This window comes from Macaca mulatta, chromosome 17, assembly GCF_049350105.2.
Source record: "Macaca mulatta isolate MMU2019108-1 chromosome 17, T2T-MMU8v2.0, whole genome shotgun sequence".
Taxonomy (NCBI): domain Eukaryota; kingdom Metazoa; phylum Chordata; class Mammalia; order Primates; family Cercopithecidae; genus Macaca; species Macaca mulatta.
The window spans coordinates 84180096-84205668 of record NC_133422.1 but is presented as its reverse complement, the minus strand read 5'-3'; positions in this window follow the sequence as shown (position 1 = coordinate 84205668).

The window sequence follows — 25573 nt, the reverse complement described above, 5'->3', positions numbered from 1 at the left end:
AATATTTTCAAATCAACATTCAAAATTTTACCTTCCATACATTGATGTTAGAAACTTATTTGTATGCATACACACACAGATAAATAAAAAATAGAGAGGGAGATAGAGAATCAGCATAACAAAGAATCTACCACAGAATAATTGAAAATAGATTTCCATATTCAGTGATTTTTTTTCCCTAAAGGCAACTGCTGAATTTTTAAGGGTATGACATCCAGCTGGAGAAAAACCAAAACAATGAACTAAAAAAACAAACCTCAATAGATAAGTAGCTTTCATAAATTCTTGTTTATTATGAAAATGAAAAGATAAGACTCAGAATAGGAGAAAAACATTTTAGATCAAGTTGTAACAAGAAATGGAATGCATACTGTATATAAAGAATACTCCAGTCTCTGCAGTAAGAGAACAAACAACAAAATTGAAAATGGGCAAAAGAAACAGATGCTTCACTAAAGAAAGTACGTGTATAGTAAATAAGTACATAAAAGATTTTTCAACATTAGTCATATGACATATGCAAATTAAAATTATGACATACTACTATGCATCTATTAGCATGGCTAAAATCAAAATAATGACCATGCTAAATTATGGCAACAATGTGGTACAACTGAATTCCTCATGTATTGCTGTCATGAATATAAAAATGTTCAACTACTCCTAAAACAGTTGGACATTTTCTTATAAATTAAATATATAATTAAAATTACCATCTAATCTAAAAATTCCACTCCTGATTGTTTATCCTAGAGAAACACAAATTTATGTTAATCAAAAACCTGTACTCAAATATTTAAGAGGAAACATTTCTTCATAATCTCACCAAACTGGAAACAAATCAGAAACAAATGTCGTCATCCATTTAATGCAATACCGTTCAGCAATAATAAGGAATGAATGGTTGATACACAAAATAACTTAACGGCATCATATAGATATTACACTGAGTAAAATATGTCGGTATAAAAGGGTTATAATTTGTATGATTCCATATATGTGACATTCTCAACCTTCTCCAGAAGATAAAACCAGGGTGATGGAGAACAGAGCAGTAGTTATTGCTGGAATTAAGGATGAGGAAGGGTGTTACTATAAAAGGGTGACATGAGGCATGGGGGTGGTTCGTGGAGTAATAAAATCGTTCTATATTCTAATTGTGGCAGTCGTTACACAAATCTATTGATGTGTAAAATGTGTAGAACTCCATACCAAAAAGTCAATTTTATTAGTATGATATAAAAAATTACATTAATGTCATCGAAAATAAAGAAGAAAAGAGGAACAAAAGTAAAGAAGGAGATAAACGAAATAGATAGTAAATAGCAAGGTAGAAGATTGAGTCCAAACTGCTAATGTTATGTTGAAAAAAATGAAATACTGCCATTTTTTTGAATAGATAAATTAATTATATACACTTTATAAAGGAGACTTTGGAATAGAAGAACACCAAAAAGTGCAAAGCATATCATTAAACACTAATGAAAAGAAAGCTGTAATATCTTTTTAAATATCATATGTGGCACACTGACAAAGACTAGAAACATAGAGGGATATTTCATAATGATAAAAACGTAATTCAACTAGAAAACTGTACTGATAACTTCAATATATATGAAGCAAAGTTTAGCAAAAATAAAAATAGAAATGCATGCATTTACAACCACATTGGCAAAATTTAAGTATCTCTTTCAATCATTGATTGATCAAGTTGACAAAAAGACCAATGGAAACATAGATGTGAATGATTCAATTAATAACAACTGTTAGATTTAATCAATAAATTTTCCTAATTGACACAAAGTCAACACTACAGCAAATGAAAAAGTGTACATTGGTTCAAGTTTACCTAGAGGATTTATAAATGTTAGTATGAGGAAGTCCTAGCTAGAGCAATCAGAGAAAGAAATAAAGGGGATCCCAGTTGGAAACGTAGAATTCAAATTATCCTTTTATGTAGATGATACAATCTTATATTTGAAAGAAACTAAAGACTACACCAACAAACTGTTAGAACTGATAAACAAATTCAGTAAAATTGCAGAGTCCAAAATTAACATACAAAAATTAGTAGAATTTTTTTATGCCAACAGCAAAGAGCCACTTACAATAGCTACAAGTAAAGTTAAATATATGGGAATTAACAACCAAAGATGTAAAAGATCTCTACAATAAAAACCATAAAATATTGACGCAATAAATTGAGGAAGACACCAAAAAATGAAAAGATATTCCATGTTGATGGATTGGAAGAATCAATATTGTTAAAATGTCCATATGACCCAAAGCAATCTGCAGAATCTATGCAATTCTGATCAAAATAACAATGACATCCTTCACAGAAAAAGAAAAAAATATATATTTATATGCAAGCAAAAAGACCCAGAATAGCCAAAGCTATCCTAGGCAAAAAGAACAAAACTGTAGCAATCACAATATCTGACCTCAAATTATACTACTGAGCTTTAGTAATCAAAATAGCATGGTACTGGCATAAAAACAGATACATAGACCAATGGAACAGAATAGAGAGCCCAGAAATAAATACACATATCTATAGGGAATTCATTTTCAACAAAGGTGACAAAAGGTACATTGGGGAAAGGACAATCTCTTCAATAAGTGGTGCTGGAAAAACTGGATATCCACATGAAGAACAATGAAACTAGACCCCTATCTCTTGATCATGTAAAACAATAAAATCAAATGGATTTAAACTTAAATCTGAGACCTCAAGCTATAAAACTATTAAAACAAAACACCGGGAAACTCTCCAGGACATTGGTCTGGGCAAAAATTCGCCACAAACACAAGCAACGTAAGCAAAAATAGACAAATGGGATACATTAAGTTTAAAAGCTTCTGCATAGCAAAGGAGATAATAATGTAAAGAGACAACCTACAGAACGGGAGAAAATATTTGCAAACTATTCATTTGACAAGAGATTAGTAACCAGAATATATAAGGAGCACAAACAACTCAGTAGGAAAAAAAATCCCCAATTAAAAATAGGCAAATAATCCAATTTAAAAATAGGCAAAAGTTCTGAATAGACATTTCTCAAAAGAAGACATACCAGTGGCATACAGGTATATGAAAAGGTACTCAACATCACTGATCATCAGAGAAATGCAAATCAAAACTACAATGAGCTATCATTTCATCCCAGTTAAAATGGCTTTCGCTCAAAATACAGGCAATAACAAATGTTGGCAAAATGTGGAGAAAAGGGGAACTTCATACACTATTGGTGTGAAAATTAGTACAACCACTATGGAGAACAATTTAGAAAACAATTCTCTTCAAAAACTAAAAATAGAATAACTATATAATCCAGCAATTTCACTGTTGGGTACGTATCCAAAAGAAAGAAAATCAGTATATGGAAGAGAGATCTATACTCCCATGTGTATTACAGCACCGTTCACAACAGCCAAGGTTTGGAAGAAACCTAAATGTCCATCAACAGACAAATGGATAAAGAAAATGTGGTACATATATACATTTTTTACTATTCAGCCATGAAAAGAATGATACCATGTCTTTTGCAAAAATACGGATAGAACTGGAAGTCATTATGTTAAGTGAAATAAAGCAGACACAGAAAGACAAACTTCACATGTTCTCATTTAGTGGTGGGATATAAAAATCAAAACAATTGAACTCATGGATATAGAGTAGAAGGATGATTACCAGATGCTGGGAAGGGTAGTTGGTGGGAGTGGGAGGGATGGGTATGGTTTATGGGCACAAATATTAGTTAGATACAATGATTAAGATCTAGTATTTCAGAACACAACAGGGCAACTGTAGTCAACAATAACTTATTGTACATTTTAAAACTAAAAGAGTATAATTGGATTGTTTGTAACACAAGGAAAGGATAAATGCTTGAGGGAATGGATTTCCCATTTACACTAATGCTATTATTGCATGTTTTATTTCTGTATCAAAATATCTCATGCATGCCATAAATGTATACATCTATTGTGTACCCACTAATTGCTTTTTTAAAAAAGTATGAGCATGACAGGGCATAGAAAGTAAATCTCAGCAAATTACAAAATATGGTAATCAATTAGAAAATATCCATCCACAATGGAATTAACCTATTCATCAATAACAGGCAAACAACATAAAAAATCATCAGTGATTAGAGTAAAGCAGCATACCTCAAAATAATCTAAGTGGCAAAGAAACCACAATGGGAGAGACAATATTTTGAATTGAATAATAAAGAAAATACAGTGTTTTAAAATTTGCTAATTCATTGTTAAAGGAAAATTTTTGCCTTGAATGCCTATAACAGAAAAGAAGGCTGAAAATCATTACTATAAATATGTAACTTAAGATGCTACAAAAGTTAAATTAAACAGAAAAAGGTATTAAGAAAATAAAGATATATAGAAATATGTTCATAACCACCTTACTATATGCTTCTCATAACCATTAACAGAAATAAAGACCAAACGGCCATTAAGGTTGCATTAATATGTTGTGGTGTATTCTTTTTTTTTTTTTTTCTGAGACAGAGTTTCACACTTGTCACCCATGCTGGAATACAAAGGCACAATTTCAGCTCACTGCAACCTCCACCTCCCGTGTTCAAGCAATTCTCCTGCCTCAGCCTCCCAATTAGCTGGGATTACAGGCGCCCGCCACCACACCTGGCTAATTTTTGTATTTTAAGTAGAGAGGAGGTTTCACTGTGTTGGCCAGGCTGCTTGGTCTTGTACTCCTGACCCCAGGTAATCTGGCCACCTCAGCCTCCCAAAGTACTCAGATTACAGGCGTGAGTCACCATGCCTGGCCTGTTGTGGTGTATTCTTGCAATGAATTGTAGAAAGAAATGAGAATCAATATACTGATGCCATACGTAACAATTGGATGAATCATGCAAATAATAATGTTGAATGAAACACAAAAGCACACTCAAATTGCTCTAATTCAGCTTACATCATGTTAAATGTAGCCAAAACTAATGTGTGGTAACAAATCGCGTTTATTAACTAAGCTCTGAAGCCTTAATAACTGAGGAGCTGGGCTTCTGCTATGTTTGGAAATATAATTCTTGATCTTTCTGTTTACCTAAAATACTTCTGAAGTTGTCCAATTATAGTTTACTTGTGCATTAATTTGCATATATTTTACACTTCAATCAAACAAACATATACATACTACAATTCAATAAAAATGCTTCCTTAAAGCAAACACTAATAATTTTCACTATTGTCATGGATCCATATTTCAAAGACTGTATTTTAAGGCAGATAATGTCAAACAGACCCTCTACATCTGGGAAAAAAATATCTGTAGCTCTTTGTTGGTTACACGATAGGACATGAAAAGAAACTTATTTGTGTTATGTAGTCTACTCATGTAGTTGTATAATAAATAAGGACTATATAATTTATTGAATTACTTTGAAATCAAATTAATGATTATCCCAATGTGGTCTATTTATAAAGAGGTCCAATATTTCCAATTAGATTGAATGACTCTCATGATGCGAAAAAAATCACTGAAACTTTCAGACATTCAGATTGCTTGTCTATACTTTAACAATTAGTATTGTTTTGAGGGTGAGAAAGCGCTTAATGATTCTCTAACCTTCTACACCAAAGAATATATACATAAAATATTTTTCTATATAGGAGCAAACACCATTTCAAGGGACACAAAACAAGCTATTTCAGCATCGCCTCTGCCTTCGCAGCCTTTGCAGATCAAGTAAGTGGAGCATGCTGTTTACATTGGTTTATTCACTACAGGGAGGGGTGGTTTCCAGTTGATGTTTGTGATTGCTTTTCTGTATACAATTTAAACCCTGGAATTTTGTAGCTTTTAAACGGCAACCTAAGGTAGATTATGTCTTCCCCAGTAAGCCTGCCAATTTCAGTCTTTTTGAGAGGATAAGAGATAAGACGCGGGAGTGAGAACCACGGGGAAATCATGAAAGAAGTGTAAAGAGAGCCAGGGCAGAGAAAAGAGGAGTGAAAAATAGAGATCACAGGGAAAATATTTTTGTTATGCATCAGCTCTTTCTTAAGTGGGTAAGTATGTTTTCAACTTCAAATCCTATGTTGAATCAAATACTCTTCCCAGAGCTGTGTTTCCTGCTGATGATATTCTTGTTCCACACTCCTGTTCCTGCTGAGTGAGTTTTGCATTTTTATAAGGGCTGATTATAAAATGAGTGGCCTTAAATCTGTTGCTACCGAAGGATGCCTGCTAATGGGTTTAGTCTGAATTGTTGTAGTAGTAGGATAAATAGGTCCTCTCAACCATGTGTTTATACCTTTCTTCATTTCATTTTATGACAAAATGGTGCCCAATTGTCAGGATTCACAGCAAATTATTTGGTATTCAGGATTCTCTAGTCCTACATGCTAATACCCAAAATTTCAGGAGCACGTTACTTTTCTGAACAAGTAAAAATATGTCTAAAAACATGAGGTATTTCAGAAAATGTGGAATTACTTTTTTTCCCTTAAAGTGCTCAGCTAAAATGATTTAATGTTCTTTGTGGTTGATGTGCTCTCTTAAATCTGCCTTTTATTTCTATGGAAGGTGTCACATAGCAAGGTGATAAATACAGTTACTGAGATGTTAACTGTACAGTAATTCACAAATTGAAGAAAATAATTAGTTAAAATAGTAAAGGATGGACTATGGACTAGGTAGGCTTTAAGATGGGTAATGAGTACAATTTGGATTGATTTTTGAATTGGTGGCCACGTACACCAATCTCTCCAACAATGGCTAGTGGTAATAAGATTAGCCTTTTTTTTTTTCTCCTTCAAGATAGTGTTTGTCACAGATGCTTATTTCAATTGGAACGTGGAGAAACATCGAAGTCCTGCTAGGTTACTGCCAAGGCAAACGTGAAAAATGGGCAGAAGATTATTGTGCCCTTCCTCTCTTCTTGTATCAACAGGTAACATTTCACATAGCACATTGCAGAATTAATGGTCTTACTAAAGTTTTAAAATAAAATCTTAATGTGAAAAAAATCACTTTCTTAAGATGTGTTAGTATTTCTTACTCTATGATACAGAGTATATCCCTTACCATATTAGGACATGTTCATGATTTGTCTCTCTGTATTTTATTCTCATCTCATCACCTGCTGCAAAGCCAGAATATTCCACACGTTCCAACCTCTCCATGCTCTTGAAAATGGCATAATTTCCACTTTTCTCCTATGCTGAGTACCCCTCAACACTTCTAAAAACTTGGCTTGACTGTATTCTCCTATTTAACAAAGCCAAAATATTTCCATTTACTATTTCTATTCACCCTAACCATTGAATTGGTTTCATTAGTTTCCATTCTGTTGTTCACTTTTTTTCAATGTCCCATACTGTCATTTTTGTTATAAATCAGTTGTTCATATATGTGAGAAACTACATCTCAAATATCATTATTGTTCCATTGGTATATTTTGTTGGACTTTTATTAACACTCTATCTTTAACTTTTATTTGGAAAAACTTTTTATTTGAAAATTTACAATAAAATTTCCAACTGTTGTTCCTCATGACTTTCATGGCTCTTCTTGGTTGGCATATACTTTGCATTCTATATGTTTTAGAAACAGTGTGTGTATTTTTTGATATATTCAGATTTTCTTTGAGAGTATATTGACATTCTAGATCAATTTGAGGAAGACTGATGTCTTGATAGTATTGTGTCTTTCAAATAATTAATGTAGAAAATCTATGTATTTTTCTTGATAAAGGAATTAGATTGTGTATTTTGTATAAGTTTACAACAGAAATTTTGCACATTTTTTAGGTGTATTTTATTAAATGATTTTTTTCTAACAATATTTATTGCTTTAAAGCTGTCTCATATATTATGATAGCTACATCAACTTTAGTCAGTGTGGGTGTGCCATACTTTTCAATTATTTACAAACAAAATTTTTGACATTCTTGCATGTAAAATATGTTTCTTATAAGTGAAAATTATTAATGTAAGATGAAAGCCTTTGTCCTTGAATACTTAATATTTCTGCACGATTTGTATTTCTGACATATTTATATTCAAATCTACCATTTCAGTATATTATTTTTGCTATTTCTTTATGTCCTATGTAGTTTTCTTTTATTTCTTAACTTTTTTGATTTCATTATTTTTTATTTCATCTATCCCTCATAGTGTTTTGTTTAGTGACTATTTAATTGATACTATTTATTTGCTTTATATATTAAAATATAATTAGCACTTTTGTCTCTTCTCTATTTTTTAAATAACCCCTCAATTTAGGTACTTCTTCTAACACATATTTTCTATGTGTTATAATCCAAAACATGTTATTGTTTCAATTATTACATGTTTTTGATGTCACTAATACAATCAATTTTTATTTAGATATACCCACACATTTATATTTCCTCTCGCTCTACATCTCTTTATCTCACATCTGAAATTCTATCTGGATTATTTTCCTTCTGATTAAAAAATAAAAAGTGCTTTGAAATTTCCTTTAGCACAGATCTATTGAAGAAAAAGTTATTGCTCTTATCTGTGTGAAAATGCCTTTTATTTATTTTATCTCCTTGTCTTTTTAAGTGTATTTTCTCAATATATTGCATTTTGTTAGTGGTTATTTTCATTCGGCGTTGAAAAATTTTCATTATATGGTCTTCCCAGCTTCCATTGTTTCTGCTGAGAGATCAGATCAGACATGGTTCTTATTACAGGCCCTAGGTAGACCATTGCTCCTGTGAAGCCAAAATATGTTTTCTATTTGGCTAATATTAACACTTTATTTTCTCTTTGTTTTTGTGTGTTTTTAATTTGATATGCCAAGGTGTGATTTTTTCTTTATTTGCTTCAGATTTATAGTTATTCTTGATTCTCGATTATCTTTAGTGTATTTTAAAATATTTTCAGCTACTGGTTTTGTTTCAAAAAGTTGAGAGACTGCCTCACTGTCATTTAGCTTTCACGATGGTAATGCAGTTACAGATACGTTAAATTTAACTGTTGTATCCACCAGTTTTGAACATGCAGGCTTCACTGTGGATATTTCTTCCAGTCTATCTTCCAGGTTGCTAATCATCTCTTCCATTATGTTTAATCTCTTGTTCCAGTTTTTATTTTTTCTTCATTTGCTTATTATGTTTTTCAGTTCCAAAATTTATCTGATTCTTCACTCTAATTGTCATCTTTCCAAAATACTCCCCTAACACTTAATTTTTTGAACCTATCAATTAGAAATATAATAACTTATATATACATATATATATATATACACACACAGTTTTTTTTTTTTGAGACGGGGTCTCACTCTGTTGTCCAGGCTGGGGTGCAGTGGCATGATCTCAGCTCACTGCAACCTCCATCTTCCGGGTTCAAGCGATTCTCCTGTCTCAGCCTCCCGAATAGCTACGACTGAGACTACAGGTGCGTGCCACCACACCCAGCTAATTTTTTGTATTTTTAGTAGAGAGGGAGTTTCACCACTTTAGCCAGGGTGGTCTCCATCTCCTGACCTCGTGATCTGCCCACCTCGGACTTCTGAAGTGCTGGGATTACAGAAGTGAACCCCGGAGCCTGCCAAATATTTATGTTTAATACCTGTATTGAGTGGGGGCGGAGCAAGATGGCCAAATAGGAACAGCTCCAGTCTCCAACTCCCAGCGCGAGCGACACAGAAGACCGGTGATTTCTGCATTTTCAACTGAGGTACTGGGTTCATCTCACTGGGGAGTGCCGGACGATCGGTGCTGGTCAGCTGCTGCAGCCCGACCAGCGAGAGCTGAAGCAGGGCGAGGCATTGCCTCACCTGGGAAGCGCAAGGGGGAAGGGAATCCCTTTTCCTAGCCAGGGGAACTGAGACACACAATACCTGGAAAATCGGTACTACACTTTAAGCAAACAGGCACACCAGGAGATCATATCCCACACCTGGCCGGGAGGGTCCCACACCCACGGAGCCTTCCTCATTGCTAGCACAGCAGTCTGTGATCTACCGGCAAGGCAGCAGCGAGGCTGGGGGAGGGGTGCCCGCCATTGCTGAGGCTTAAGTAGGTAAACAAAGCTGCTGGGAAGCTCAAACTGGGTGGAGCTCACAGCAGCTCAAGGAAACCTGCCTGTCTCTGTAGACTCCACCTCTGGGGACAGGGCAATAACAAACGCAGCCGAAACCTCTGCAGATGCAAACGACTCTGTCTGACAGCTTTGAAGAGAGCAGTGGATCTCCCAACACGGAGGTTGAGATCTGAGAAGGGACAGACTCCCTGCTCAAGTGGGTCCCTGACCCCTGAGTAGCCTAACTGGGAGACATCCCCCACTAGGGGCAGTCTGACACCCCACACCTCACAGGGTGGAGTACACCCCTGAGAGGAAGCTTCCAAAGCAAGAATCAGACAGGTACACTTGCTGTTCAGAAATATTCTATCTTCTGCAACCTCTGCTGCTGATACCCAGGCAAACAGGGTCTGGAGTGGACCTCAAGCAATCTCCAACAGACCTACAGCTGAGAGTCCTGACTGTTAGAAGGAAAACTATCAAACAGGAAGGACACCTACACCAAAACCCCATCAGTACATCACCATCATCAAAGACGAGAGGCAGATAAAACCACAAAGATGGGGAAAAAGCAGGGCAGAAAAGCTGGAAATTCAAAAAATAAGAGCGCATCTCCCCCGGCAAAGGAGCGCAGCTCATCGCCAGCAATGGATCAAAGCTGGACGGAGAATGACTTTGATGAGATGAGAGAAGAAGGCTTCAGTGCATCAAATTTCTCAGAGCTAAAGGAGGAATTACATACCCAGCGCAAAGAAACTAAAAATCTTGAAAAAAAAGTGGAAGAATTGATGGCTAGAGTAATTAATGCAGAGAAGGTCCTAAACGAAATGAAAGAGATGAAAACCATGACACGAGAAATACGTGACAAATGCACAAGCTTCAGTAACCGACTCGATCAACTGGAAGAAAGAGTATCTGCGATTGAGGATCAAATGAATGAAATGAAGCGAGAAGAGAAACCAAAAGAAAAAAGAAGAAAAAGAAATGAACAAAGCCTGCAAGAAGTATGGGATTATGTAAAAAGACCAAATCTACGTCTGATTGGGGTGCCTGAAAGTGAGGGGGAAAATGGAACCAAGTTGGAAAACACTCTTCAGGATATCATCCAGGAGAACTTCCCCAACCTAGTAAGGCAGGCCAACATTCAAATCCAGGAAATACAGAGAACGCCACAAAGATACTCCTCGAGAAGAGCAACTCCAAGACACATAATTGCCAGATTCACCAAAGTTGAAATGAAGGAAAAAATCTTAAGGGCAGCCAGAGAGAAAGGTCGGGTTACCCACAAAGGGAAGCCCATCAGACTAACAGCAGATCTCTCAGCAGAAACTCTACAAGCCAGAAGAGAGTGGGGGCCAATATTCAACGTTCTTAAAGAAAAGAATTTTAAACCCAGAATTTCATATCCAGCCAAACTAAGTTTCATAAGTGAAGGAGAAATAAAATCCTTTACAGATAAGCAAATGCTTAGAGATTTTGTCACCACTAGGCCTGCCTTACAAGAGACCCTGAAGGAAGCACTAAACATGGAAAGGAACAACCTGTACCAGCCATTGCAAAAACATGCCAATATGTAAAGACCATCGAGGCTAGGAAGAAACTGCATCAACTAACGAGCAAAATAACCACTTAATATCATAATGGCAGGATCAAGTTCACACATAACAATCTTAACCTTAAATGTAAATGGACTAAATGCTCCAATTAAAAGACACAGACTGGCAAACTGGATAAAGAGTCAAGACCCATCAGTCTGCTGTATTCAGGAGACCCATCTCACACGCAGAGACATACATAGGCTCAAAATAAAGGGATGGAGGAAGATTTACCAAGCAAATGGAGAACAAAAAAAAGCGGGGGTTGCAATACTAGTCTCTGATAAAACAGACTTTAAACCATCAAAGATCAAAAGAGACAAAGAAGGCCATTACATAATGGTAAAGGGATCAATTCAACAGGAAGAGCTAACTATCCTAAATATATATGCACCCAATACAGGAGCACCCAGATTCATCAAGCAAGTCCTTAGAGACTTACAAAGAGACTTAGACTCCCATACAATAATAATGGGAGACTTCAACACTCCACTGTCAACATTAGACAGATCAACGAGACAGAAAGTTAACAAGGATATCCAGGAATTGAACTCATCTCTGCAGCAAGCAGACCTAATAGACATCTATAGAACTCTCCGCCCCAAATCAACAGAATATACATTCTTCTCAGCACCACATTGTGCTTACTCCAAAATCGACCACGTAATTGGAAGTAAAGCACTCCTCAGCAAATGTACAAGAACAGAAATTATAACAAACTGTCTCTCAGACCACAGTGCAATCAAACTAGAACTCAGGACTAAGAAACTCAATCAAAACCGCTCAACTACATGGAAACTGAACAACCTGCTCCTGAATGACTACTGGGTACATAACGAAATGAAGGCAGAAATAAAGATGTTCTTTGAAACCAATGAGAACAAAGATACAACATACCAGAATCTCTGGGACACATTTAAAGCAGTGTGTAGAGGGAAATTTATAGCACTAAATGCCCACAAGAGAAAGCAGGAAAGATCTAAAATTGACACTCTAACATCACAATTAAAACAACTAGAGAAGCAAGAGCAAACACATTCGAAAGCTAGCAGAAGGCTAGAAATAACTAAGATCAGAGCAGAACTGAAGGAGATAGACACACAAAAAACTCTCCAAAAAATCAATGAATCCAGGAGTTGGTTTTTTGAAAAGATCAACAAAATTGACAGACCACTAGCAAGACTAATAAAGAAGAAAAGAGAGAAGAATCAAATCGACGCAATTAAAAATGATAAAGGGGATATCACCACCGACCCCACAGAAATACAAACTACCATCAGAGAATACTATAAACACCTCTACGCAAATAAACTGGAAAATATAGAAGAAATGGATAATTTCCTGGACACTTACACTCTTCCAAGACTAAACCAGGAAGAAGTTGAATCCCTGAATAGACCAATAGCAGGCTCTGAAATTGAGGCAATAATTAATAGCCTACCAACGAAAAAAAGTCCAGGACCAGATGGATTCACAGCTGAATTCTACCAGAGGTACAAGGAGGAGTTGGTACCATTCCTTCTGAAACTATTCCAATCAATAGAAAAAGAGGGAATCCTCCCTAACTCATTTTATGAGGCCAACATCATCCTGATACCAAAGCCTGGCAGAGACACAACAAAAAAAGAGAATTTTAGACCAATATCCCTGATGAACATCGATGCAAAAATCCTCAGTAAAATACTGGCAAACCGGATTCAGCAACACATCAAAAAGCTTATCCACCATGATCAAGTGGGCTTCATCCCTGGGATGCAAGGCTGGTTCAACATTCGCAAATCAATAAACATAATCCAGCATATAAACAGAACCAAAGACAAGAACCACATGATTATCTCAATAGATGCAGAAAAGGCTTTTGACAAAATTCAATAGCCCTTCATGCTAAAAACGCTCAATAAATTCGGTATTGATGGAACGTACCTCAAAATAATAAGAGCTATTTATGACAAACCCACAGCCAATATCATACTGAATGGGCAAAAACTGGAAAAATTCCCTTTGAAAACTGGCACAAGACAGTGATGCCCTCTCTCACCACTCCTATTCAACATAGTGTTGGAAGTTCTGGCTAGGGCAATTAGGCAAGAGAAAGAAATCAAGGGTATTCAGTTAGGAAAAGAAGAAGTCAAATTGTCCCTGTTTGCAGATGACATGATTGTATATTTAGAAAACCCCATTGTCTCAGCCCAAAATCTCCTTAAGCTGATAAGCAACTTCAGCAAAGTCTCAGGATACAAAATTAATGTACAAAAATCACAAGCATTCTTATACACCAGTAACAGACAAACAGAGAGCCAAATCAGGAATGAACTTCCATTCACAATTGCTTCAAACAGAATAAAATACCTAGGAATCCAACTTCCAAGGGATGTAAAGGACCTCTTCAACAACAACTACAAACCACTGCTCAGTGAAATAAAAGAGGACACAAACAAATGGAAGAACATACCATGCTCATGGATAGGAAGAATCAATATCGTGAAAATGGCCATACTGCCCAAGGTAATTTATAGATTCAATGCCATCCCCATCAAGCTACCAATGACTTTCTTCACAGAATTGGAAAAAACTGCTTTAAAGTTCATATGGAACCAAAAAAGAGCCCGCATCTCCAAGACAATCCTAAGTCAAAAGAACAAAGCTGGAGGCATCACGCTACCTGACTTCAAACTATACTACAAGGCTACAGTAACCAAAACAGCATGGTACTGGTACCAAAACAGAGATATAGACCAATGGAACAGAACAGAGTCCTCAGAAATAATACCACACATCTACAGCCATCTGATCTTTGACAAACCTGAGAGAAACAAGAAATGGGGAAAGGATTCCCTATTTAATAAATGGTGCTGGGAAAATTGGCTAGCCATAAGTAGAAAGCTGAAACTGGATCCTTTCCTTACTCTTTATACGAAAATTAATTCAAGATGGATTAGAGACTTAAATGTTAGACCTAATACCATAAAAATCCTAGAGGAAAACCTATGTAGTACCATTCAGGACATAGGCATGGGCAAAGACTTCATGTCTAAAACACCAAAAGCAATGGCAGCAAAAGCCAAAATTGACAAATGGGATCTCATTAAACTAAAGAGCTTCTGCACAGCAAAAGAAACTACCATCAGAGTGAACAGGCAACCTACAGAATGGGAGAAAATTTTTGCAATCTACTCATCTGACAAAGGGCTAATATCCAGAACCTACAAAGAACTCAAACAAATTTACAAGAAAAAAACAAACAACCCCATCAAAAAGTGGGCAAAGGATATGAACAGACATTTCTCAAAAGAAGACATTCATACAGCCCACAGACACATGAAAAAATGCTCATCATCACTGGCCATCAGAGAAATGCAAATCAAAACCACAATGAGATACCATCTCACACCAGTTAGAATGGCGATCATTAAAAAGTCAGGAAACAACAGGTGTTGGAGAGGATGTGGAGAAATAGGAACACTTTTACACTGTTGGTGGGATTGTAAACTAGTTCAACCATTATGGAAAACAGTATGGCGATTCCTCAAGGATCTAGAACTAGATGTACCATATGACCCAGCCATCCCATTACTGGGTATATACCCAAAGGATTATAAATTATGCTGCTATAAAGACACATGCACACGCATGTTTATTGCAGCACTATTCACAATAGCAAAGACTTGGAATCAACCCAAATGTCCATCAGTGACAGATTGGATTAAGAAAATGTGGCACATATACACCATGGAATACTATGCAGCCATCAAAAAGGATGAGTTTGTGTCCTTTGTAGGGACATGGATGCAGCTGGAAACCATCATTCTTAGCAAACTATCACAAGAACAGAAAACCAAACACCGCATGTTCTCACTCATAGGTGGGAACTGAACAATGATCACTTGGACTCAGAAAGGGGAACATCACACACCGGGGTCTATCATGGGGAGGGGGGCGGGGGGAAGGATTGCATTGGGAGTTATACCTGATGTAAATGATGAGTTGATGGGTGCAGCACAGCAACATGGCACAAGTATACATATGTAACAAACCTGCACGTTATGCACATGTACCCTACAACTTAAAGTATAATAATAATAAATAAATTTAAAAAAAATACCTGTATTATCTGCTCTTACATGTATGTCTTGTATTGTTTTCGTATTTGTTTGGTTATTGTTTCTTTTTCAATCATACCTTGTCATTACACAATTCTACTTATTTTTAAGGCAGTACCAGATATACAATCTGACACATTATAAAGATATTTTAAGACTCTGAATAATGCTATCTCCCTTCAAAAAGGAGATTGTTTTGGGCAGGAAGCTGGGCTCCAGCTGGTTCACTTCAGGGGTGTTTAGTCTTTTGGCTTTCCTGGGCCACATTGGAAGAAGAATTGTCTTGGGTCACATATAAAATACACTAAGACTAATGACAGTTTATGAGCTTAAAAAAAAGTTGCAAAAAAAATCTCATAAGTGCTTTAAGAAAGTTTACAAATTTGTGTTGGGCCACATTCAAAGGCATCCTGAGCCACATGTGGCCCGCAGGCTGCAGGTTGGGCGAGCTTGCTTTAAACCGATAAATGATTGAGTCTTTTAAGCTAGTTCACCTTACTAGTAGGCTTTACCCCTTCACGGTTCTAACTAAAATCATGTATTCTTACCAATTTCTTCCTTTTCTTAAATCCTGTGAACTTCAGTTTTTTGTTGTTGTTGTTGTTGTTTTAATTTTCTTAGTTCTTTGAAATTGATAAAAGCCAACTGAATTTCTATAAAACAAATTTTTAAATACATAGTACTATGTATTTCATACTGTAGTACTACGTATGCATGAAAAATGCAATGATTTCTCAGTTCCTTACCATTGTTATACCTTCACTTCTAAATCTGAGCCCTGCCAATTCTCTCTGCCTTGGTATCCTTTCCAACACCTTTTAAAAAGTGCACACACACAAAGAGACACATTTTATTCACTTAAGCCTATTGTCCTCAGTTGAGTAGGGTTTTCAAAAAGAACATAATCCAACATTACCAAAAGTGAAATCTTATCAAAAGTGATCAATGTGTTACTTCATGATTTTGCTATTGAGTAACTTTCATTGAATTCTAGTGTTTTTTAAATTAATTTCTTTACTTATTTTATTGTTAGCCGATCTTCAGAGAGGACCTTTAAATTTTTATTTTATTTTTAGAAAGAGTATTATATGTGGTGGCATGGTTTTAGAAGCTTTATTAGTATGTTTAATACTTTTTAATACTAAATCATTGTTAATTACTCAAGTGATGTATTTTTTCCTGTCATGCTTTCCAAGTATGCAATCAATCTCAAAGGAATATTTACATTCATTTATGGCCTGTGGATTCTGATCTGCGTGAATGGGTCTAATCTAACTCTTAATAGTTAAAAAAGTCTGTGGAATGGGATTTTGATATCTTTCAGAAGACATTAACCCATCAAAACAGAGACTTTGCTTCCTTGCTGTTTCTCTGAGATGGCAGTAGAGTTGTAAGTCTGTTAAAGTGAGAATTAAGATCTCTGATTTTCTCAGTTTTCTCAAGCGTTTAAGTTTCCACTGCCAACAGGAAACTAATAGATAATTTAATAGAGCTGTGTTGGCAGATGTCCCAAAAGTTTATATAACCTGAACTGAGTAAGGGCTAATAGTTTTGGTTTTGATAGGCTGTCTCCTGAAGCATGGCGACTGTCTAAACTCCACAACCTGTGAAATTAAAATTTAACTGAGAAAACTCTTCTATCATGAGATTAATTTTTAATTCTCTAAAACTGAACTGTTATTACCTAAGTAACAAGAACATATTTTAAGAACAATTTTAAAAGGTTAATTTTTATACTAAGTTGCAGTACCTTGACACAAGAAGCTATTATGTAAACCTTTTTTCTGAATATGGCATTTAAGTTTTCTGTTTTCTGCATATTTTGAACATTTTAGGCTTGTCACTTCTAAATATTAGACATTTCTGAATGGACACTCTCTTCTTTAGTGCACATTTTCTATATTTGAAACTTATTGTTATTTTTCCATTCATCTTATTTTCTTAGTAATGCAATCCTAAATTGAATATGTGCTTATCCAGTATATCACCCAAGGTTCCTTCCAAACAGAACTCTAGAAGATTAAAAAAATAATAACCAAACAATCAAGTGAGCAATGTTTATGCTTCTGTACTGCCATGCTTTTATCTCTGTAGTTTTTTTAAACTGCAACCAGATATCAAGATTACTTAGCCGCAAGGATTGGCTAGTAACGGTGCTATCCAAATTTCTTTTTCAAAATCCCAATGAAAAATAATATATTGTCTCTCCTGTGCACATCTGAGTATCCTCTACTTTTCACAGTTTTTAAATACTGCAAACGTAAGTATCCCTTTCTGCCACCAGCTTTCCTGCTCCATGTAGGAATGATTCTTTCATCTGGATTAATATGCTAGTCACTCAGCCCCAGATGAGAAACATGATAAATTGGAAGTGTTCCTGGAAGAACAAATTCAATACTATTCACGAGTTCAAGAACCTTCATGTTAGTGCTGTATCTAGTTTAAGGAGAGCTTGATCTTATTCCAAAAATGTCCCCATGTCCCCAGTAAAACCAGCTCCTCCTTGCTTCATTCTGCCCAACAGGTCTATAAATTCATTTGTGATATATGGTCTTAAACAAGACCAATTATGATTGTCCTGCATGAACTTGCCTCACATATGTCATCTCCTTTTAAAAGAGCTTCCTTTTCTGCAAAATAAAATGAAGTGCTAGATATAACTGATTTAAACAAATTTAAAGTATTATTCTGAATTCTTAAATTAAATGTTGCTAACGAGCTAGCGACATAGCACCAGAAAAAATAAGAGCAAAGGATAACAGTTTCCAGGAAATAATGCAATTTAAAATAAGACATAGAGTACAAAATTTAGAGCTCTGTGTACTTATATTTTCCAATTTAAAACTTAGAGAACTCAATGTCTAGAAATAAAACTGATTTTTTATTAAAAATTATTTTATTTCTTGTTGAGGACAAGATAATAATCATATATAGTGAAAGTAACTGATTTTCTGTTATTTTTAATTTCTCTATTTTCTTTTACTGGTAACTAGAAAGTGTTAGATGCATTCATACAGAAGATAATATCTATGTGGAAATAAATGAACAGTCATTTTAAAACAATACACTCTAGGGCTGATTTATGGCAATTTAAGATGTTTATCACTCTTAGTTCTTATTCTCTTTTCATTTTTATATTGCAATAATACAGACCACACAGCTTCTAGGTAGGCATGTCAAAATGCTGGAAACCCAGACAATATTAGTAATTTATCCTTGGTAATCAGCTTCACACATTCTGCTGAGTTCAGTTCACTATAGACTGGCTGGTACACAGTGTACCTTGTTATTGAATGTACAAGTTGAAAAATTACTTAGCAGAAATAGGCTTTCGCTTGAAGAAAATGTTGGTTTAATTTACACTATAAGGCATGGTCTATTTGGTTGAAGGAGCATTATTTAATTTTCCTGTAAGTAGAATTTATGAAAACTTAAATTTACTGGCATACTATATGTAAATTACCCAAGTGATGTATAGATTGTGTCCTGGACAGCTGACTGGCTAGCTGCCCTGAATCCAACATGGCTACCCTAACACTACCTTTCCTGCTGGTCTTCAGGCAAAACCACTCAATATTAATAGCTCAACAGTTCTACAAATCTGTAGTTGATTTTGTGCTTTATGAGTCCAACGGTTGTTAAAAGTTGAAATAAATCATTTTGCCTAAACTAACAGCATTCTTGACTATCTGTTTTACGATATTTACCCTTGAATTCCACTATGCCTTATAAATTGGAAAGGGTTGATTTACTCTGACAGGGGAAGGGAGAGAAGGAAGTGGTAAGAAGATAAATCACTAGTTCCAAGTAAAGGAGCATGACTAATAAAGCCCAAAGTTGATGTTACTGGCCACATTTTTAGAAACCTTTGATTTACCTAACTGCTTATTTCAGGATTTCTTATATATTTTATGCTTCATAGTATGTACTCAAGATAAAACAAATGTCTTGAAGTAAAGATACATCTGTGTGGAAAGAGATAAAATGAAGAAAGGAACTTAAACAAAAAGGAGCCAGAACTTTATGGTTTTGAGAATTCTATCCTCTTCAGAGAAGGAATTATGCTAAAATTAAGTAATGGCTTTAGAACAAAGATCAAATCCAGAATACTGCCAGGAGAATGTGGTTTAAAAAGAGATCTGTATCCAGGTGTGGTGGCTTATGTCTGTAATCTCAGCACTTTGGGAGGCCAAGGCAGGAGGATCACTTGAGGCCAGGAGTACCAGACCAGCCTGGGCAACAAAACAAGACACTGTCTCTACAAATTCTTTTTTCTTTTAAATTAGCCAAACATTGTGATGCATACCTGTAGCCCTAGCTACTGGGGAGGCTAAGATGGAAGGATCTCTTGAGCCCAGAAGTTGAGACTGCTGTGAGCTGTGATTGTACCACAGCTCTCTAGTCTGAAAGAGATCTTATCTCAAAAAAAAAAAAAAAGAAAGAAAGATGAGAGAAAGAAAGAGAAAGAAAGAAGGAAAGAAGGAAAGAAGAAAGAAAGAAAGAAAGAAGAAAGAAAGAAAGAAGAAAGAAAGAAGAAAGAGAAAGAAGAAAGAAAAAGAAAGAAAGAGAAAGCAAGCAAGCTAAGTGTGTAAGTGCAACTGTACTTTTTTCCAAATACCTCAAAATGATTACATGTGGAATCTTATGCCTCAGGATCTTCTCAAAGCATGAAACTTGATAAGGTTTACCTTGAAGAGATTTGGAGGGTGGGGAAGCAGGATTTTGTATAATGGGTGGAATCCCAAGCTAATGTTCTAGAAACTTAGTGCTTAAAAGTGCTATATATTCAGAAACATTCCCAGTTTGGGCTGAGGAATAGCAGTCAGTGTGGAATAATGGGAGGTCTTTGGACCCCATAATGCTACATGCAGGAAGCCAGCCTGTCTTACCATCATATTTTTGATGTCTAGAGGCAGGAAATGTCCTTCTTAGTTTTACAAGTACAGATTAAAAGGATCTGTACTTAGCATGTTATAATTCAGGAACTAAAATAGAGGCAAATTATTCATACTTGGATATGATGGATGGAAAGATTCTGAGCTTTGAGATGATGGTGTAATGAGAAGTTGTTTTGGAGGACCTGAAGTAGATGAGTGTATAGTTTCTTTGTGGACGTAACGTGCCAAGGAACACATGTCAAGGAACACAGGGAACGTGTCCTTAACGTGTGGAAGGAGTTAGAGGGATGACTATGGTAGGTAGCTTCTAACACAGCCTATGATCATTGCCTCCTAGTATTCATGCCCTTGAGAGCCCTGGATTCTATACCATTGTCTTACAAATAAAATAAGGCAGAAATGATGAGTGTCACTCTTAAGAGTAGATTATCAAAAGACTGTGGATTCTGTCTTTGGCACTCCTGAATTTTCTTGAGTTGCTTGCCCTGAGAGAAACCAGTTTAAATGCCACATGAAGAAGCTGATGTGAAGGACGGAGATCTGAATAATTAATTAAATAATTAATATTGCTGAATGTTCATATAAGTGAAAATAATCTGCAGATTAACTGTGATCCCTAAGAAAATCCAATGTGATTTTACACAGAAATAGAAAAAACTATCCTACAGTTTGTATAGAACCAAAAAAGACCCCAAGTAGCAAAAGCAATCGAGCAAAAAGAAGAAAGCTGGAGGTATCACATTCCCTGATGTCAAAATATATTATAAAGCTAATGTAATAGAAACAGCATGGTACTGGCATTAACAAGAGACACATCAACCAATGACATGCAATAGAAAGCCCAGAAATAAACCCATGTATCTTCTATCAATTGATTTTCAACAAAGGTGTTAGAAGCACTCACTGGCAAAATGACAATCTCTTCAACAAGTGATGTTGGGAAAACTGGATATGCACATGAAAAATAATTGGACCTTTATCTTTTTTTTTTTTTTTTTTTGAGACAAAGTCTCACTTTGTTACCCACACTGCACTGCAGTGGTGTGATCTTGGCTTGTTGCAACCTTCACCTCCCAGATTCAAGCAATTTTCCTATCTCAGCCGCCTGAGTAGCTGGGATTACAAGCACCCACGACCAAGTTCACCTAATATGTGTGTGTGTGTGTGTGTGTGTGTGTGTGTGTGTGTGTGTGTGTGTGTTTAGTGGAGACAGGGTTTTGCCATGTTGGTCAGGCTGGTCTTGAACTCCTAACCTCATTGGATCTGTCAACGTTGGCCTTTCAAAGTGCTGGGATTACAGGCGTGAGCCACCTTGCTCAGCCTGGACCTTTATCTTATGCCATAGACAAAAATTAAATAAAAATGGATAAAATACATATGATAATTTGAATGTTTATCCTCCTTAAACCTCACATTGAAATTTGACCTATTTATTACCACTGAACTGTACACTTAAAAATCGCAAAGATGGTAAATTTTATTTTTTTAAAAGAGCATGTTGCCTTCACTAACACAAATTATTTTAAAAAAGAAATTTCGGCCGGGTGCGGTGGCTCACGCCTGTAATCCCCGCACTTTGGGAGGCCGAGACGGGCGGATCACGAGGTCAGGAGATTGAGACCATCTTGGCGAACACGGTGAAACCCTGTCTCTACTAAAACTACAAAAAAAAAATTAGCCAGACATGGTGGCGGGCGCCTGTAGTCCCAGCTTCCGGGGAGGCTGAGGCAGGAGAATGGTGTGAACCCGGGAGGCGGAGCTTGCAGTGAGCCAAGATCGCGCCACTGCACTGCAGCCTGGGCGACAGAGCGAGACTCCATCATAAAAAAAAAAGAAAAGAAAAAAGAAATTTGATCCCAATTTTGGAGGTGGGACCTAATGGAAAGTATTTGGGTCATGGAGCTGGATTCCTCATTAATGACTTGGTGCAGTTCCCATGATAATGAATGTGTTCTTGAACTTTTAGCTACTGTGAGAGTTGGTTGTTAAAAAAAAAAAAAAAAAAAAAAAGCCTGGCAGCTCTGCCCTTGCTCTCTTGCCAGCTCTTTTACCATAAGAACTCTGCACACTTTGCCTCCCCTTTGCCTTCTGCCAAGTGGAAGCAGCCTGACATTCTCACCAGAAGCAGATGCTGGTGTCATTCTTCTTGTACAGCCTGCAGAACTATGAGCCAAATAAACATCTTTTGTTTATAAATTACCCAGTTTCAGATATTCCTTTATAGCAACACAAATGGACTAAGACAACACTTAAATGTAATACTTGAAACTATAAAGTAGTAGTAAGAAACATAGAGGGAAAGTTCACAGCATTGGTCTGGGCAATGATTTCTTGAATAGAACTCCAAAAGTACAGGCAACAAAAGCAAAAATAAACAAATAAGAGTGCATCAAATCAAAAAGCTTCCTCACAGAAAAGGAAAGGTAAGACTGAAGAGACAACCTACAGATAGGGAGAAAATATTGACAAACCATGATTCTGTTAATGAGCTAATATCCAAAATGTATAAGAAATTTCAATAGAAAGAAAACAAAAAACCCTGTTAAAAGTGGATAAAGGATCTGAGCAGACATTTCTCAAAAGAGGAGATATGAATAGCCAATGGATATTTGAAAAGTCCTCAACACTTCTAATCATAAAGCAAATGTAAATTAAAAACAAAATGAAATCATACCGGGTAGAGTGGCTATGATAAAAAAGGAACAGTGACACATTGGAGAGGATGTGGAGAAAGATAACTTTTGTATACTGTTGGTGGGAATGAAAATTAGTACATTTATTTTGGAAAATAGCATGGAAGTTCTTCAAAAAACTAGAAATAGAATTACTATATGATTCAGCCATCCCACTTCTGGATATATATTCAAATGAACTGAAGTCAGTATGTTGAAGAGAAATCTGCACTCTGTAGCCGGGTGTGGCAGTGTGTGACTGGAGTCCCAGATGCTTGAGAAGCTGTTGTAGGAGGATCATTTGAGCCCAGGAGTTTGAGGTTGCTGTGAACTGTGATCATGCCACTGCTCTCCAGCCTAGGCAAAAGAGTGAGAGACCCTTTCTCTCTATATATATATATACATATGCACTCTCATGTTTATTTTATTTTAGCATTATTCACAACACCAAGACATAGACCCCACCTGAGTGTCCTTCATTTCTTTCATTTATTCATGTCCAGCAATAAATAAATGGGTGAAAAAAATGGTGTTTTATATATATGTACATACACACAATAACATTCTATATAGTCTTAAAATGTCAGAAAATTCTGTCATTCACGACAATATAGATAAAACTGGAAGACATTAAATGAAATGAAATATGCCAGGCACAGAAAAACAAACACCATATGATTTTACTTATATGTAGAATCTAAAAAAAAAGTCAACCTCATAAAAACAAAGAGTAGAAAGATGGTTACCAGAGGTTGGGGTGGGGCAGGGGAAGAAACCAGGAAAGGGGATATGTTGATCAAAGGGTGCAAAGTTTCAGTTATACTGGAGGAATAAGTTCTACTAATCTATTGCACTGCATGGTGACCACAATTAATAATCATGGTTTGTATATTTCAAAATTGCAAAAAGAATGTATTTTTAACTTTCTCACCACATAACAATAATTTGATGGGGTGACAGATATGTTAGTTAGCTTAAGTGAATCTTTCTACAGTGTATACATAGGTCCAAACATCACATTGTACCCCATAAATATGCATAATTATTTGTCAATTGAAATAGGTAAATAAATTAAATGAAAAATCTTATATTTACTTACTACTTAAAATATATTATAAAATTAATTTTGCATGTTTATTTATGCTTCTTTTAAATATGGCCACTACAGTGTGCTAAATTATAACTGTTTCTTGTTTAATATTTCTATTGAACTGCCTTGGTCTAAAGCATAAATTTCCATAAAGTTTAAAAGGGAAAGAATGGAAGTGATGACTTAGTAATAGAAGCTCGCACTTTGTCCAGAAAGCAAGAAAGAAATAGAGGACTAGGGCTGTGGCAAAGGGAGCCTAATATAGTGCTTCCTGATGCTAATTCATGTTGGCTGTGTAAATAACATACAGATTCCTAGATCTCACGCTAGAACTCTGAAATCATCTTATATAAACTCTTCCCTGTTATTCAACTGATTACATTACATTAATCAGTAAGCTTTAATAATTAGCACTGTTCCAAATTGTATGAACCAAATCTTTTTAAGGTTTTTCAGTGCTAGTTTTTGTTTGTTTGTTTGTTTGTTTAATGTTAACTGCATACTAGTCAAACCTGTTATAACAAAATACCACAGATCAGGTGGGTTATACAACAGACATTTATTTTATCACAGTACTGGATGCTGAGTATACAAAATCACAAGTGTCTTCAGGTTAGGTTTATCTTAGGACCTCTTTCCTTGGCTTGCATATGGCTGCCTGCTTGCTGTGTTTTTATGTGGCCTTTCCTCTGTGTGAGAGCAGCCCTGGTTTTTCTTAATCGTCTTAGAGTGGTATCAGTTATATTAATTTAGAATTTCACCCTTATGATACCACTTAAACCTATTAGGTTGGTGCAAAATAATTGTGGTTTTGGCCATTAAAGGTAATGACAAAACCACAGTTATGTTTGCACCAACTAAGTAATTATCTGTTTACTAGTCCTGTCTCCAAATACAGTTGTATTGGGGGTTAGGTCTTCAGCATATGAATTCTGAGGGGACAGAATTTGATGCATAACCACATATAATTAAAAAGGTGTCTTACAAATAACAAACCAAACCAAAAAAGTAAACAAACAAAATCTGACTCTCTCTTCTAATTATTCCATCTATATAGTGCTTATCATCTACTAAATTTTGCACTAGCTCCATTGTCAATAAGGTAAGACACTTACATTCACTTTTCTACTTACCAATTATAACTATACTTACTGAATTTTCAATTAATAATGCCTAG